Source organism: Triticum urartu, chromosome 1A (assembly GCF_056163025.1).
Source record: "Triticum urartu cultivar PI428250 chromosome 1A, HENAU_Tu73, whole genome shotgun sequence".
In the NCBI taxonomy this organism is placed as follows: Eukaryota; Viridiplantae; Streptophyta; class Magnoliopsida; order Poales; family Poaceae; genus Triticum; species Triticum urartu.
In genome coordinates this window covers 486,663,840-486,679,830 of record NC_141873.1, presented here as the reverse complement: position 1 = coordinate 486,679,830, position 15,991 = coordinate 486,663,840, and positions in this window count along the sequence as shown.

Sequence of the window (15,991 nt, the reverse complement as noted above, 5' to 3'; positions counted from 1 at the left end):
TCGCTATGTGATAGCAATAGTTGCAAAAGCAATAGTTGGCGAGACGACCATGTGATGACACGTTGATAAAGATCAAGATGATGGAGATCATGGTGTCATGCCGGTGACGATAGAGATCATGACGGTACTTTGGAGATGGAGATCGAAGGCACAAGATGATGATGGCCATATCATGTCACATATTCTGATTTCATGTGATGTTTATCTTTTATGCATCTTATTTTGCTTAGTACGACGGTAGCATTATGATATGATCCCTTACTAAAATTTCAAGGTAGAAGTGTTCTCCCTGAGTATGCACCGTTGCGACAGTTCTTCGTGCTGAGACACCACATGATGATTGGGTGTGATAAGCTCTACGTTCACATACAACGGGTGTAAGCCAGCTTTGCACATGCAGAATACTCGGGTTAAACTTGACGAGCCTAGTATATGCAGATATGGCCTCGGAACACGGAGGACAAAAGGTCGAGCGTGAATCATATAGTAGATATGATCAACATAGTGATGTTCACCATTGAAAACTACTCCATCTCACGTGATGATCAGACATGGTTTAGTTGATATGGATCACGTGATCACTTAAATGATTAGAGGGATGTCTATCTAAGTGGGAGTTCTTAAGTAATATGATTAAATTGAACTTTAATTTATCATGAACTTAGTCTTGATAGTATTTTCATATCTATGTTGTAGATCAATTGCTCGAGTATAGCTTCCCAATTTTATTTATGATATGTTCCTAGAGAAAACTATGTTGAAAGATGTCAGTAGCAATGATGCGGACTAGCTCCGTGATCTGAGGATTATCCTCATTTCTGCATAGAAGAATTATGTCCTTAATGCACCGCTAGGTGACGGACCTATTGCAGGAGCAAATGCAGACGTTATGAACGTTTGGCAAGCTCGGTATGATGACTACTTGATAGTTTAGTGCGCCATGCTTTACGGCTTAGAACCGGTACTTCAAAAACGTTTTGAATGCCACGGAGCATATAAGACCTCTGACAAGTACTTTACCTACAAGATGGAGGAGAATAGCTCAACCAGTGAACATGTGCTCAGAATGTCTGAGTACTACAATCGCTTGAATTGAGTGGGAGTTAATCTTCCAGATAAGATAGTGATTGACAGAGTTCTCTAGTCACTCTCATCAAGTTACTAGGACTTCGTGATGAACTATAATATGTAAGGGATGACGAAAACGATCCCCGAGCTCTTCGTGATGCTGAAATCAGTGAAGGTAGAAATCAAGAAAAGCATCAAATGTTGATGGTTGACAAGACCACTAGTTTCAAGTAAAAGGGCAAGGGAAAGAAAGGGAACTTCAATAAGAATGGCGAGCAAGTTGCCACTCCCATGAAGAAGCCCAAAGCTAGACCCAAGCCTGAAACTGAGTGCTTCTACTGCAAAGGAAATGGTCACTAGAAGTGGAACTGCCCTAGATACTTGGCGAATAAGAAGGATGGCAAAGTGAACAAAGGTATATTTGATATACATGTTATTGATGTGTACTTTACTAGTGTTTATAGAAACCCCTCAGTATTTGATACTGGTTCAGTTGCTAAGAGTAGTAACTCGAAACGGGAGTTGCAAAATAAAGAGAGACTAGTTAAGGGCGAGGTGATGATGTGAGTTGGAAGTGATTCCAAGGTTGATAAGATCACCATCGCACACTCCCTTCACCTTCGGGATTAGTGTTGAACCTAAAATAAATGTTATTTGGTGTTTGCCTTGAGCATAAATATGATTAGATCATATTTATTGCAACACGGTTATTCATTTAAGTCAAATAATAATTGTTGTTCTATTTACATGAATAAAACCTTCTATGGTCATACACTCAATATAAATGGTTTATTGAATCTCGATTGTAGTGATACACATATTCATAATATTGAAGCCAAACGATGCAAAGTTAATAATGATAGTACAACTTATATGTGGCACTGCCGTTAGGTCATATTGGTGTAAAGCGCATGAAGAAACTCCATGCTGATGGACTTTTGGAATCACTTGATGCTTGCGAACCATGCCTCATGAGCAAGATGACTAAGACTCCATTCTTCCGAACAATGGAGCGAGCAACAAACTTGTTGGAAATAATACATACTGATGTGTGCGGTCCAATGAGTGTTGAGGCTCATGGCAGGTATCGTTATTTTCTGACCTTCACAGATGATTTGAGCAGATATGGGTATATCTACTTGATGAAAAATAAGTATGAAACATTTGAAAAGTTCAAAGAATTTCAGAGTGAAGTGGAAAACATCATAACAAGAAAATAAAGTTTCTACAATCTAATCGCGAAAACGAATATTTGAGTTACGAGTATGGTCTTTATTTGAAACAATGTGGAATAGTTTCGCAACTCATCCCACCTGGAACACCACAATGTAATGGTGTGTTCGAACGTCATAACCGTACTTTATTAGATATGGTCCAATTTATGATGTCTCTTACCGAATTACCACTATCGTTTTGGGGTTATGCATTAGAGACAGTTGCATTCACGTTAAATAGGGCACCATCTAAAAATCCGTTGAGTCAACACCGTATGAACTATGGTTTAGCAAGAAACCTAAGCTGTCGTTTCTTAAAGTTTGGGGTTGCGATGCTTATGTGAAAAAGTTTCAACCTGATAAGCTCAAACCCAAATCGGAGAAGTGCGTCTTCATAGGATACCCAAAAGAAAATTGTTGGGTACACCTTCTATCACAGCTCCAAAGGCAAGATCTTTGTTGCTAAGTGTGGATCCTTTCTAGAGAAGGAGTTTCTCTCGAAAGGAGTGGGAGGAAAGTAGAACTTGATGAGGTAATTGTACCTGCTCCCTTATTCGAAAGTAGCTCATCACAAAAATCAGTTCCAGTGATTCCTACACCAATTAGTGAGGAAGCTAATGATGATGATCATGAAAATTTCTGATCAAGTTACTACCGAACCTCGTAGGTTAACCAGAGTAAGATCCGCACGAGAGTGGTACGATAATCCTGTTCTGGAGGTCATGTTACTTGACCATGACGAACCTACGAACTATGACGAAGCAATAATGAGCCCAGATTCCGCAAAATGGCTTGAGGCCATGAAATCCAAGATAGAATCCATGTATGAGAACAAACTGTGGACTTTGGTGGACTTACCCATTGATCGGCAAGCCATTGAGAATAAATGGATCTTCAAGAGGAAGATAGATGCTGATAGTAGTGTTACTATCAACAAAGCTCGAATTGTGGCAAAAAGTTTTCGACAAGTTCAAGGTGTTGACTACGATGAGATTTTCTCACTCGTAGGGATGCTTAAGTTTGTCCAAATCATGTTAGCAATTGGCATATTTTATGAAATCTGGCAAATGGATGTCAAAACTGCATTCCTTAATGGATTTCTTAAAGAAGAGTTGTATATGATACAACAAGGAAGTTTTGTCAATCCTGAAGGTGCTAACAAAGTGTGCAACCTCCAGCGATCCATCTATGGACTGGTGCAAACATCTTGGGGTTGGAATATACGCTTTGATGAGTTGATCAAAGCATATAGTTTTATACAGACTTGCAGTGAAGCCTGTATTTACAAGAAAGTTAGTGGGAGCACTACATCATTTCTAATAAGTATATGAGAATGACATATTGCTGATCGGAAATAATGTAGAATTTTCTGGAAAGCACAAAGGAGTTTTTGAAAGGAGTTTTTCAAAGAAAGACCTTGGTGAAGCTGCTTACATATTGAGCAGCAAGATCTATAGAGATAGAACAAGACGCTTGATAAATTTTTTCAATAAGTACATACCTTGACAAGTTTTTGAAGTAGTTCAAAATGGACCAGTCAAAGAAAGAGTTCTTGCCTGTGTTGCAAGGTGTGAAGTTGAGTAAAGGCTCAAAACCCGACCACGATAGAAAATAGAAAGAGAACGAAAAGTCATTCCCTATGCCTCAGTCATAGGTTCTATAAAGTATGCTATGCTGTGTACCAGACCTATTGTATACCTTAGCATGATTTTGGCAAGGGAGTACAATAGTGATCTAGGAGTAGATCACTGGATAGCGGTCAAAATTATCCTTAGAGGACTAAAGAAATATTTCTCGGCTATGGAGGTGATAAAAGAGTTCGTCGTAAAGAGTTACATCGATGCAAGCTTTTGACACCGATCGAGATGACTCTAAGTCTCGATCTAGATACATATTGAAAGTGGGAGCAATTAGCTAGAGTAGCTCCGTGTAGAGTATTTTAGACATAGAAATTTGCAAAATACATACGGATCTGAATGTCGTAGACCCGTAGACTAACTTCTCTCACAAGCAAAACATGATCACTCTTTGGGTGTTAATCACATAGCGATGTGAACTCAATTATTGACTCTAGTAAACCCTTTGGGTATTAGTCACATGAAGATGTGAATTAATCACATAAAGATGTGAACTATTGGTGTGAAATCACATGATGATGTGAACTAGATTATTGACTCTTGTGCAAGTGGGAGACTGCAGGAAATATGTCCTAGAGGCAATAATAAGGTTGTTATTTATATTTCCTTATATCATGATAAATGTTTATTATTCATACTAGAATTGTATTAACCGGAAACTTAGTACATGTGTGAATACATAGACAAACAAAGTGTCACTAGTATGCCTCTACTTGACTAGCTCGTTAATCAACGACGGTTAAGTTTCCTAGCCATGGACATGAGTTGTCATTTGATGAACGGGATCACATCATTATAGAATGATGTGATTGACATGGCCCATCCGTTAGCTTAGCACTATGATCGTTTAGTTTATTGCTATTGCTTTCTTCATGACTTAAACGTGTTCCTATGACTATGAGATTATGCAACTCCCGAATACCAGAGGAACACTTAGTGTGCTATCAAACGTCACAACGTAACTGGGTGACTATAAAGATTCTCTACAGGTGTTTCCAATGGTGTTTGTTGAGTTGGCATAGATCGAGATTAGGATTTGTCACTCCATGTATCGGAGAGGTATCTTCGGGCCCTCCCGGTAATGCACATCACTATAAGCCTTTCAAGTAATGTGACTAATGAGTTAGTTGCAGGATGTTGCATTATGGAACGAGTAAAGAGACTTGCCGGTAATGAGATTGAACTAGGTATTGAGATACCGACGATCGAATCTTGGGCAAGTAACATACCGATGACAAAGGGAACAACGTATGTTGTTATATGGTTTGACAGATAATGATCTTCGTAGAATATGTCGGAACCAACATGAGCATCCAAGTTCCGCTATTGGTTATTAACCAGAGATGAGTCTCGCTCATGTCTACATAGTTCTTGAACCCGTAGGGTCCGCACGCTTAACGTTCGATGACGATCGGTATTATGAGTTTATGTGTTTTGATGTACCGAAGGTTGTTTGGAATCCCGGATGTGATCACGTACATGACGAGGAGTCTCGAAATGGTTGAGACATAAAGATTGATATATCGGATGACTATATTCGGACACCGTATGAGTTCCGGGGGTCACCGGATATATATCGGAGTGCCAAAAGGGTTATCGGAACCACCAGAGAAGTAATGGGCCTTATTGGGCCTAGGGGAGAGAGAGGGGGCTGTCAAGGGCTGGCCGCCCCCCGGGCCTAGTCCGAATTGGACTAGGGGGAGGGGCAGCGCCCCCTCCTTCCTTCTCTTCCCCCCTCCTTCCTTCTTCTCCTAGTAGGACTAGGAAAGGGGGGAGTCCTACTCCTACTAGGAGGAGGATTCCTCCCTCTTGGCGCGCCTATGAGTGCCGGCCGGCCTCCCCCTCCCTCCTTTATATACGTGGGGAGGGGCATCCTAGAACACATCAAAGTTGATTGTTTAGCTGTGTGCGGTGCCCTCCTCCACAGAATTCCACCTCAGTCATATCGTTGTAGTGCTTAGGCGAAGCCCTGCGTCGGTAACTTCATCATCATCGTCATCACGCCGCCGTGCTGACAAAACTCTCCCTCGGCCTCAACTAGATCAAGAGTACGAGGGACGTCACTGAGCTGAACGTGTGCAGATCACGGAGGTGTCGTGCGTTCGGTACTTGATCGGTTGGATCGCGAAGACATTCGACTACATCAACCGCGCTTCACAACGCTTCCGCTTTCGGTCTACGAGGGTACGTAGACATACTCTCCCCCTCTCATTGCTATGCATCTCTGATACGTCTCCAACGTATCTATAATTTTTGATTGTTCCATGCTATATTATCGACTGTTTTGGACATTATTGGGCTTTATTATCCACTTTTATATTATTTTTGGGACTAACCTATTAACCGAAGGCCCAGCCCAGAATTGCTGTTTTTTCCTTGTTTTAGAGTATCGCAGAAAAGGAAGATCAAACGGAGTCCAAATGGAATGAAACCTTCGGAAAAGTTATTTTTGGAAAGAAAGCAATACAGGAAACTTGGAGTGCACGTCAGGGGATCAACGAGGAGAGCACGAGGCAGGGGGGCGCGCCCACCCCCTGGGCGCACCCTCAACCCTCGCGGGCCCCTCATGGCTCATGTATTTCTTCCGCCCATGTATACCCATATACCCTAAAAACTTCGGGGAGCACAATAGATCGGGAGTTCCGCCGCCAAAAGCCTCCGTAGCCACCAAAAACCAATCTAGACCCGTCCCGGCACCCTGCCAGAGGGGGAATCCCTCTCCGGTGGCCATCTTCATCATCCCGGTGCTCTCCATGACGAGGAGGGAGTAGTTCTCCCTCGGGGCTGAGGGTATGTACCAGTAGCTATGTGTTTGATCTCTCTCTCTCTCGTGTTCTTGAGGTGGTACGATCTTGTTGTATCGCGAGCTTTGCTATTATAGTTGGATCTTATGATGTTTCTCCCCCTCTACTCTCTTGTAATGGATTGAGTTTTCCCTTCGAAGTTATCTTATCGGATTGAGTCTTTAAGGATTTGAGAATACTTGATATATGTCTTGCGTGAGATACCCGTGGTGACAATGGGGTATTCTATTGATCCACTTGATGTATGTTTTGGTGATCAACTTGCGGGTTCCGCCCATGAACCTATGCATAGGGGTTGGCACACATTTTCATCTTGACTCTCTGGTAGAAACTTTGGGGCACTCTTTGAGGTCCTATGTGTTGGTTGAATAGATGAATCTGAGATTGTGTGATGCATATCGTATAATCATACCCACGGATACTTGAGGTGACATTGGAGTATCTAGGTGACATTAGGGTTTTGGTTGATTTGTGTCTTAAGGTGCTATTCTAGTACGAACTCTAGGGTTGTTTGTGACACTTATAGGAATAGCCCAACGGATTGATTGGAAAGAATAACTTTGAGGTGGTTTCGTACCCTACCATAATTTCTTCGTTTGTTCTCCGCTATTAGTGACTTTGGAGTGACTCTTTGTTGCATGTTGAGGGATAGTTATATGATCCAATTATGTTATTATTGTTGAGGGAACTTGCACTAGTGAAACTATGAACCCTAGGCCTTGTTTCAACGCATTGCAATACCATTTACGCTCACTTTTATCATTAGTTACCTTCCTGTTTTTATATTTTCAGATTACAAAAACCCATATCTACCATCCATATACCACTTGTATCACCATCTCTTCGCCGAACTAATGCACCTATACAATTTACCATTGTATTGGGTGTGTTGGGGACACGAGAGACTCTTTGTTATTTGGTTGCAGGGTTGCTTGAGAGAGACCATGTTCATCCTACGCCTCCTACGAATTGATAAACCTTAGGTCATCCACTTGAGAGAAATTTGCTACTATCCTACAAACCTCTGCACTTGGAGGCCCAACAACGTCTACAAGAAGAAGGTTGTGTAGTAGACATCAAGCTCTTTTCTGGCGCCGTTGCCGGGGAGGCGAGGAAAGCGGCAATAACACCCCGTCAACTAAGCTCTTTTTTGGCGCCGTTGTCGGGAAGGTTAGCGCATGAAGGTTTATCTTTAGATCTTGCAATCGAATCTTTTTGTTTCTTGTTTTAGCACTACTTTAGTTTATAAAAGAAAACTACAAAAAAATATGGAATTGAGTTTGCCTCATACACTTCATCTTTTTAATATCTTTCGTGAGTATGATGGAAAGGAAAATTGTGCCAACGTGTTAGAAGAAGAATGCATTAAAATGTTTGGCACTAAATCTTTGAATGATAAGCATGATTGCAATGTTATTAGTATGAACTCCTTGAATATCCATGATGCTAATGATATGCAAAGCCACAAGCTTGGGGATGCTATGTTTGATGAAGATGATATTTTTTGTCCCCATGTTTTGATGAGCAAATTTATTATGATGAAAGCATGCCTCCTATTTATGATGATTATATTGATGAAAGTGGATTTGGAGAGGTCATGACTTTATTTTGTGATGAATCCACTATTTCGGAAGAGGTTCCAATTGATTATGAGAACAAAGTTGCTATCTATGATGATTATTGTGATGACTTGTATGCTATAAAGAATAATGATATCCATGAAACTTGTCATCATTATTTTAGTTTTCAATTAGATTATGCCTCACATGATAGTTATTTTGTTGAGTTTGCTCCCACTATTATTCATGAGAAGAATTTTGCTTGTGTGGAGAGTAATAAAATTTCTATGCTTGTAGATCATGAAAAGAATGCTTTAGGTGCTGGTTATATTGTTGAATTCATTCATGCTGCTACTGAAAATTACTATGAGGGGGGAACATATGCTTGTAGGAATTGCAATAATATCAAGTTTCCTCTCTATGTGCTTAAAGTTTTAATGTTATTCTTGTTTTACCTTCCTACGCAAGTTCATTCTTGTTCCCACAAGTTGTTTGCTCAAAAAATCCCTATGCATAGGAAGTGGGTTAGGCTTAAATGTGTTAGTCATATTCTTTATGATGCTCTCTTTATGTTTCTATTCTTATCTTTTATGTGAGCATCATTGAAATCATCATGCCTAGCTAGGGGCGTTAAACGATAGCGCTTGTTGGGAGGCAACCCAAATTTATTTTTGTTCCTTGATTTTTGCTCATGTTTAGTAATAAATAATTTATCTATCCTCCGTTATGATTAAGTTTTTATATTTTAATTAGTGTTTGTGCCAAGTAGAACCGTTGGGAAGACTTGGGGAAAGTCTTGTTGATCATGCTGTAAAAAACAGAAACTTTAGCGCTCACGAGAATTGCTTCCATTTTTTATTTCAGAGTGATATTTAGTTAATTATTTTTGCAGATGATTAATAGATAAATTCCTCACGGTCAGAAATTTATTTTATAATTTTTGGGTTCCATAAGTTTGCATTAGTTACAGATTACTACAGACTGTTCTGTTTTTGACAGATTCTGTTTTTCACGTGTTGTTTACTTATTTTGATGAATCTATGGCTAGTAAAAGAGTTTATAAACCATAGAGAAGTTGGAATAAAGTAGGTTTAACACTAATATAAATAAATAATGAGTTCATTACAGTACCTTGAAGTGGTGTTTTGTTTTCTTTCGCTAACGGAGCTTACGAGTTTTCTGTTAAGTTTTGTGTTGTGAAGTTTTCAAGTTTTGAGTAATGATTCGATGGACTATGGAATAAGGAGTGGCAAGAGCCTAAGCTTGGGGATGCCGAAGTAATCCCAAGGTAATATTCAAGGACAACCAAAAGCCTAAGCTTGGGGATGCCCCGGAAGGATCCCCTCTTTCGTCTTTATTCATCGGTAACTTTACTTGGAGCTATATTTTTATTAGCCACATGATATGTGTTTTGCTTGGAGCGTCATTTTATTTTATTCATTTTTGCTTGCTGTTTGAATAAAATACCAATATCTTAAATTATTAAATGTTAGAGAGTCTTCACATAGTTGCATAATTATTCGACTACTCATTGATCTTCACTTATATCTTTCGGAGTAGTTTGTCATTTGCTCTAGTGCTTCACTTATATCTTTTTAGAGCACGGTGGTGGTTTTATTTTGTAGAAAATAGATGAACTCTCATGCTTCACTTATATTATTTTGAGAGTCTTTAGAACAACATGGTAATTTGCTTTGGTTATGAAATTAGTCCTAATATGATGGGAATCCAAGAGGGATATAATAAAAACTTTCATATAAGTGCATTGAATACTAAGAGAAGTTTGATACTTGATTGTTTTGAGATATGGAGATAGTGATATTAAAGTTGTTCTAGTTGAGTAGTTGTGCATTTGAGAAATACTTGTGTTGAATTTTGCAAGTCCTGTAGCATGCACGTATGGTAAACATTGTGTAACAAATTTGAACATGAGGTGTTATTTGATTGTCTTCCTTATGAGTGGCGGTCGGGGACGAGCGATGGTCTTTTCCTACCAATCTATCCCCCTAGGAGCATGCGTGTAGTGCTTGGTTTTTGATGACTTGTAGATTTTTGCAATAGGTATGTGAGTTCTTTATGACTAATGTTGAGTCCATGGATTATACGCACTCTTACCCTTCCATCATTGCTAGCCTCTTCGGTACCATGCATTGCCCTTTCTCACATTGAGAGTTGGTGCAAACTTCACCAGTGCATCCAAACCCCATGATATGATACGCTTTTTCACACATAAACCTCCTTATATCTTCCTCAAAACAGCCACCATACCTACCTATTATGGCATTTCCATAGCCATTCCGAGATATATTGCCATGCAACTTTCCACCGTTCCGTTTATTATGACACGCATCATCATTGTCATATTGCTTTGCATGATCATGTAGTTGACATCGTATTTGTGGCAAAGCCACCGTTCATAATTTTTCATACATGTCACTCTTGATTCATCGCAATCCCGGTACACCGCCGGAGGTATTCATATAGAGTCATACTTTGTTCTAGTATCGAGTTGTAATCTTTGAGTTGTAAATAAATAGAAGTGTGATGATCATCATTAATAGAGTATTGTCCCAAAAAAAGGGGAAAAGAAAGGCCAAAAAAGGGGACAAATAAAAAAGGAAAGGCCAAATAAAAAATAAAAAGAAAAGGGACAATGCGCGGTATCACCATCTCTTCGCCGAACTAGTGCACCTATACAATTTACCATTGTATTGGGTGTGTTGGGGACAAGAGAGACTCTTTGTTATTTGGTTGCAGGCTTGCTTGAGAGAGACCATCTTCATCCTACGCCTCCTACGGATTGATAAACCTTAGGTCATCCACTTGAGGGAAATTTGCTATTTTCCTACAAACCTCTGCACTTGGAGGCCCAACAACGTCTACAAGAAGAAGGTTTTGTCTCTCCTAGATAGATCTTGCGTGATCGTAGGAATTTTTTTGAAATACTGCATTCCCCAACATGTTTCCATGGGTTTGCATCAAGAGGAAGATCTCATACAACCCATGGAGGATGACATCAAGTGGTGATCGTCATCAAGTTTGCGGTGTGCAAGTTCAACTGGAGCATCACAAAGAGATCATGCTTGATTCTTGCCGTCCATTGTGGTGACAATGGACTTGTGAAGATGTGCTGAAAGTGACTCACATAGAGTGAAGTATGGGGGAGCAATCAAATAGTCTTCATCGAGCCAACGCAATCAAGAAAGGTGGTCCAACTTAAGAAAGTCAAGATCGTCATCATCTAGCTCAAGTGGACTATGTGCAAGGCAATTTTTTCCCCTTAATAGGTTTTCTATTTTACCGGTCTCATGGTGGTAGTTAGGAGACCGGGTTATATGACCGATTGTCGTACTATTAAGGGGGGCTCTCAAGTAAGTAGCTTGATCATATCGTTCGTAGAGAGCCCAAAACATTGCATTCTTCATCTTTTTTAGTTCTTGTTTGGTGTTTCTTTTCGTGGGTTTTAGAGCTTATGGTCATCTTCATTACAAGCTTGAGTTCATCAAAAATGAAGTTCATGTGCATCTTCTATGATGTTTTCGATGTGGGAGTTTATGCCGGTTCTTCACTGATGGAGGTTTCACTCCTCTATCGTTGTTGGATAGTATTTGTCGTCACCTATCCAACAAGCTTGAATTTGTTCAATTCAGAGCTCATTTGCAAAAGTTATGACACTTCAGGTTTTATTGTATCCATTTGTTTTGCTTGGACTTCTTTGTAGCACTCCCACGGCAGTACCAGTCTGGGAAGCAGTAGTACCAGTTATAAGCAGTACTTCCACTGTCCAGCATCGCGGCTACTATTGTTGCTTCTAGGGACTTGCTACCTCTTGAGCATGCGTTGATTTTCCCTTGAAGAGGAAAGGGTGATGCAGCACAGTAGCATAAGTATTTCCCTCAGTTTTTGAGAACCAAGGTATCAATCCAGTAGGAGGTAACACGCAAGTCACCTAGTACCTGCACAAACAAACAAGAACCTCGCAACCAACGCGATAAGGGGTTATCAATCCCTTCATGGTCACTTATGAAAGTGAGATGTGATAGAGATCAGAAGATAAATATTTTTGGTATTTTTATGATATAGATTGGAAAATAAAGATTGCAAAATAAACTGTAATAGAAAGCAAGTGGATATGAAAATAATATGATGGAAGATAGACCCGGGGACCATAGGTTTCACTAGTGGCTTCTCTCAAGATAGAAAATTCTATGGTGGGTGAACAAATTACTGTCGAGCAATTGATAGAAAAGCGAATAATTATGAGAATATCTAGGCATGATCATGTATATAGGCATCACGTCCGCGACAAGTAGACCGAAACGATTCTGCATCTACTACTATTACTCCACACATTGACCGCTATCCAGCATGCGTCTAGAGTATTAAGTTCATAAGAACAGAGTAACACGTTAGGGAAGATGACATGATGTAGAGGGATAAACTCAAGCAATATGATATAAACCCCATCTTTTTATCCTCTGATAATTCAAAGAGACTTGCAAAGATATTTAAATCATGCATAAAAGATTTCAAAGAAGAATCAAATATTGTTCATGGATAATCTTGATCATAAACTCACAATTCATTGAATCTCGATAAACACACCGCAAAAAGAATTACATCGAATAGATCTCCAAGAGAATCGAGGAGAACTATGTATTGAGATCAAAAGAGAGAGAAGAAGCCATCTAGCTAATAACCATGGACACGAAGGTCTGTGGTAAACTACTCACACATCATCGGAGAGGCTATGGTGTTGATGTAGAAGCCCTCCGTGATCGATTCCCCCTCCGGCAGAGCGCTGGAAAAGGCCCCAAGATGGGATCTCACGGGTACAGAAGGCTGCGGCGGTAGAAATAGGGTTTCGTGGTGCTCCTGGATGTTTTCAGGGTATATGGGTATATATAGGAGGAAGAAGTACGCTAGTGGAGCTGCGAGGGGCCCATGAGGGTGGGGGCGCGCCTTCCTGAAAGGATCGATATAGTTGACTAGAGGGTGGGGGGTGAATAGGCAACTAACAATTTTTAGCTTTTCTTTACCAATTTAAACTTTGCATCAAAGTAGGTTGTCTAGATATGCAACTAGGTGAGCGACCTATATGATGCACCAAGAACAAGTACACAAGCAAGCAAGGGATACAACACAAATAAGCTTGCATGAGTAAAGGCATGATATAACCAAGAGTGGAGCTGGTGAAGACGAGGATGTGTTACCGAAGTTCCATCCTTTTGAAGGGAAGTATGTCTCCGTTGGAGCGGTGTGGAGGCACAATGCTCCCCATGAAGCCACTAGGGCCACCGTATTCTCCTCACGCCCTCACACAATGCGAGATGCCATGATTCCACTATTGGTGCCCTTGGAGGCGGCAACCGGACCTTTAGAAACAAGGTTGGGGCTATCTCCACAACTTAATTGGAGGCTCGCAACGATACCACAAAGCTTCACCACAATGGAATATGGCTTCGCGGTGACCTCAACCGTCTAGGGTGCTCAAACACCCAAGAGTAACAAGATCCACAAGGGATGAGCGGGGGGATCAAATTTCTCTTGGTGGAAGTGTAGATCTAGGCCGTCTCAACCAATCCCTAGAGAATCAACAAGTTTAATTGGCTAGGGAGAGAGATCGGGCGAAAATGGAGCTTGGGGATGGAAGAGATAGTCAACTCGGAGAAGAAGACACCCCTTATATAGTGGAAGAACAAATCCAACCATTATCCACCAACTCAGCCTGCGTGGCACGGCACTACTGCGCCGGGGACGCGGTACTACCGCAAGGGCACACGGTACTACCGCAGTGCCCCGCGGTACTACCGCCCGAGCAGCAAAAACCAGAACAACCCTGAAGCTGTGAGGCAGAGGGCGGTAGAACCGTTGGCGCGGTACTACCGCTCCCCCTTGCGGTACTACCGCAAGGCAGGGATGGTCCAGATTTTGGGAAGGCACGAACATATAAAAATACATCCGTGGCAACTTCCGCAGAGATGGGATCTATGCAAAAATCCGACCCGGTAGTACTACAAGCCAGGAGCGGCACTACCGCGCGGGGTGCGGATGTAAAAAATTACATCTGCTCCTACTGCCACGCCAGCTGCTGAGCCTGGCCAGAGCGCACGGTACTACCGCGCACCCGGTGCGGTACTACCGCATAGGGCGCGGATGAAAAGAATTACATCCGCCCCTATGATACGTCTCCAACGTATCTATAATTTTTTATTGCTCCATGCTATATTATCTACTGTTTTGGACATTATTGGCTTTATTATCCACTTTTATATTATTTTTGGGACTAACCTATTAACCGGAGGCCCAGCCCAGAATTGTTGTTTTTTTGCCTGTTTTAGGGTTTTGAAGAAGAGGAATATCAAACGGAGTCCAAACGGAATGAAACCTTCGGGAACGTGATTTTCTCATCGAATACAACTCAGGAGACTTGGACCCTACGTCAAGACACGTAATAGGAGGCCATGAGGTAGGGGGCGCGCCTACCCCTCCCCCCCCAGGCGCGCCCTCCACCCTCGTGGGCCCCCTGTTGCTCCACCGACGTACTTCCTCCTCCTATATATACCCATGTACCCCCAAACGATCAGATACGGAGCCAAAACCCTAATTCCACCGCCGTAACTTTTTGTATCCACGAGATCCCATCTTGGGGCCTGTTCCGGAGCTCCGCCGGAGGGGGCATTGATCACGGAGGGCTTCTACATCAACACCATAGCCCTTCCGATGAAGTGTGAGTAGTTTACCTCAGACCTATGGGTCCATAGTTAGTAGCTAAATGGCTTCTTCTCTCTTTTTGGATCTCAATGCAATGTTCTCCCCCTCTCTTGTGGAGATCTATTCAACGTAATCTTCTTTTTGCGGTGTGTTTGTTGAGATCGATGAATTGTGGGTTTATGATCAAGTCTATCTATGAATAATATTTGAATCTTCTCTGAATTATTTTATGTATGATTGGTTATCTTTGCAAGTCTCTTCCAATTATCAGTTTGGTTTGGCCCACTAGATTGATCTTTCTTGCAATGGGAGAAGTGCTTAGCTTTGGGTTCAATCTTGCGGTGTCCTTTCTTGGTGACTGTAAGGGCAGCAAGGCACGTATTGTATTGTTGCCATCAAGGATAACAAGATGGGGTTTTCTTCATATTACATGAGTCTATCCCTCTACATCATGTCATCTTGCTTAAGGCGTTACTCTGTTTTTAACTTAATACTCTAGATGCATGCTGGATAGCAGTCGATGAGTGGAGTAATAGTAGTAGATGCAGGCAGGAGTCGGTCTACTTGTTTCGGACGTGATGCCTATATACATGATCATACCTAGATATTCTCATAACTATGCTCAATTTTGTCAATTGCTCAACAGTAATTTGTTCACCCACCGTAGAATACTTATGCTCTCGAGAGAAGCCACTGGTGAAACCTATGGCCCCGGGTCTATCTTTATCATATTGATCTCCTACTACTTAGTTATTTACTTTGCTATTTACTTTGCCTTTATTTTACTTTGCATATTTATCATAAAAATACCAAAAATATTATCTTATCATATCTATCAGATCTCACTCTCGTATTTGGACCTATAGGGATTGACAACCCCTATTTGTGTTGGTTGCGAGGATTTATTTGTTTTGTGCAGGTGCGAGGGACTCGCGCGTAGCCTCCTATTGGATTGATACCTTGGTTCTCAAAAACTGAGGGAAATACTTACGCTA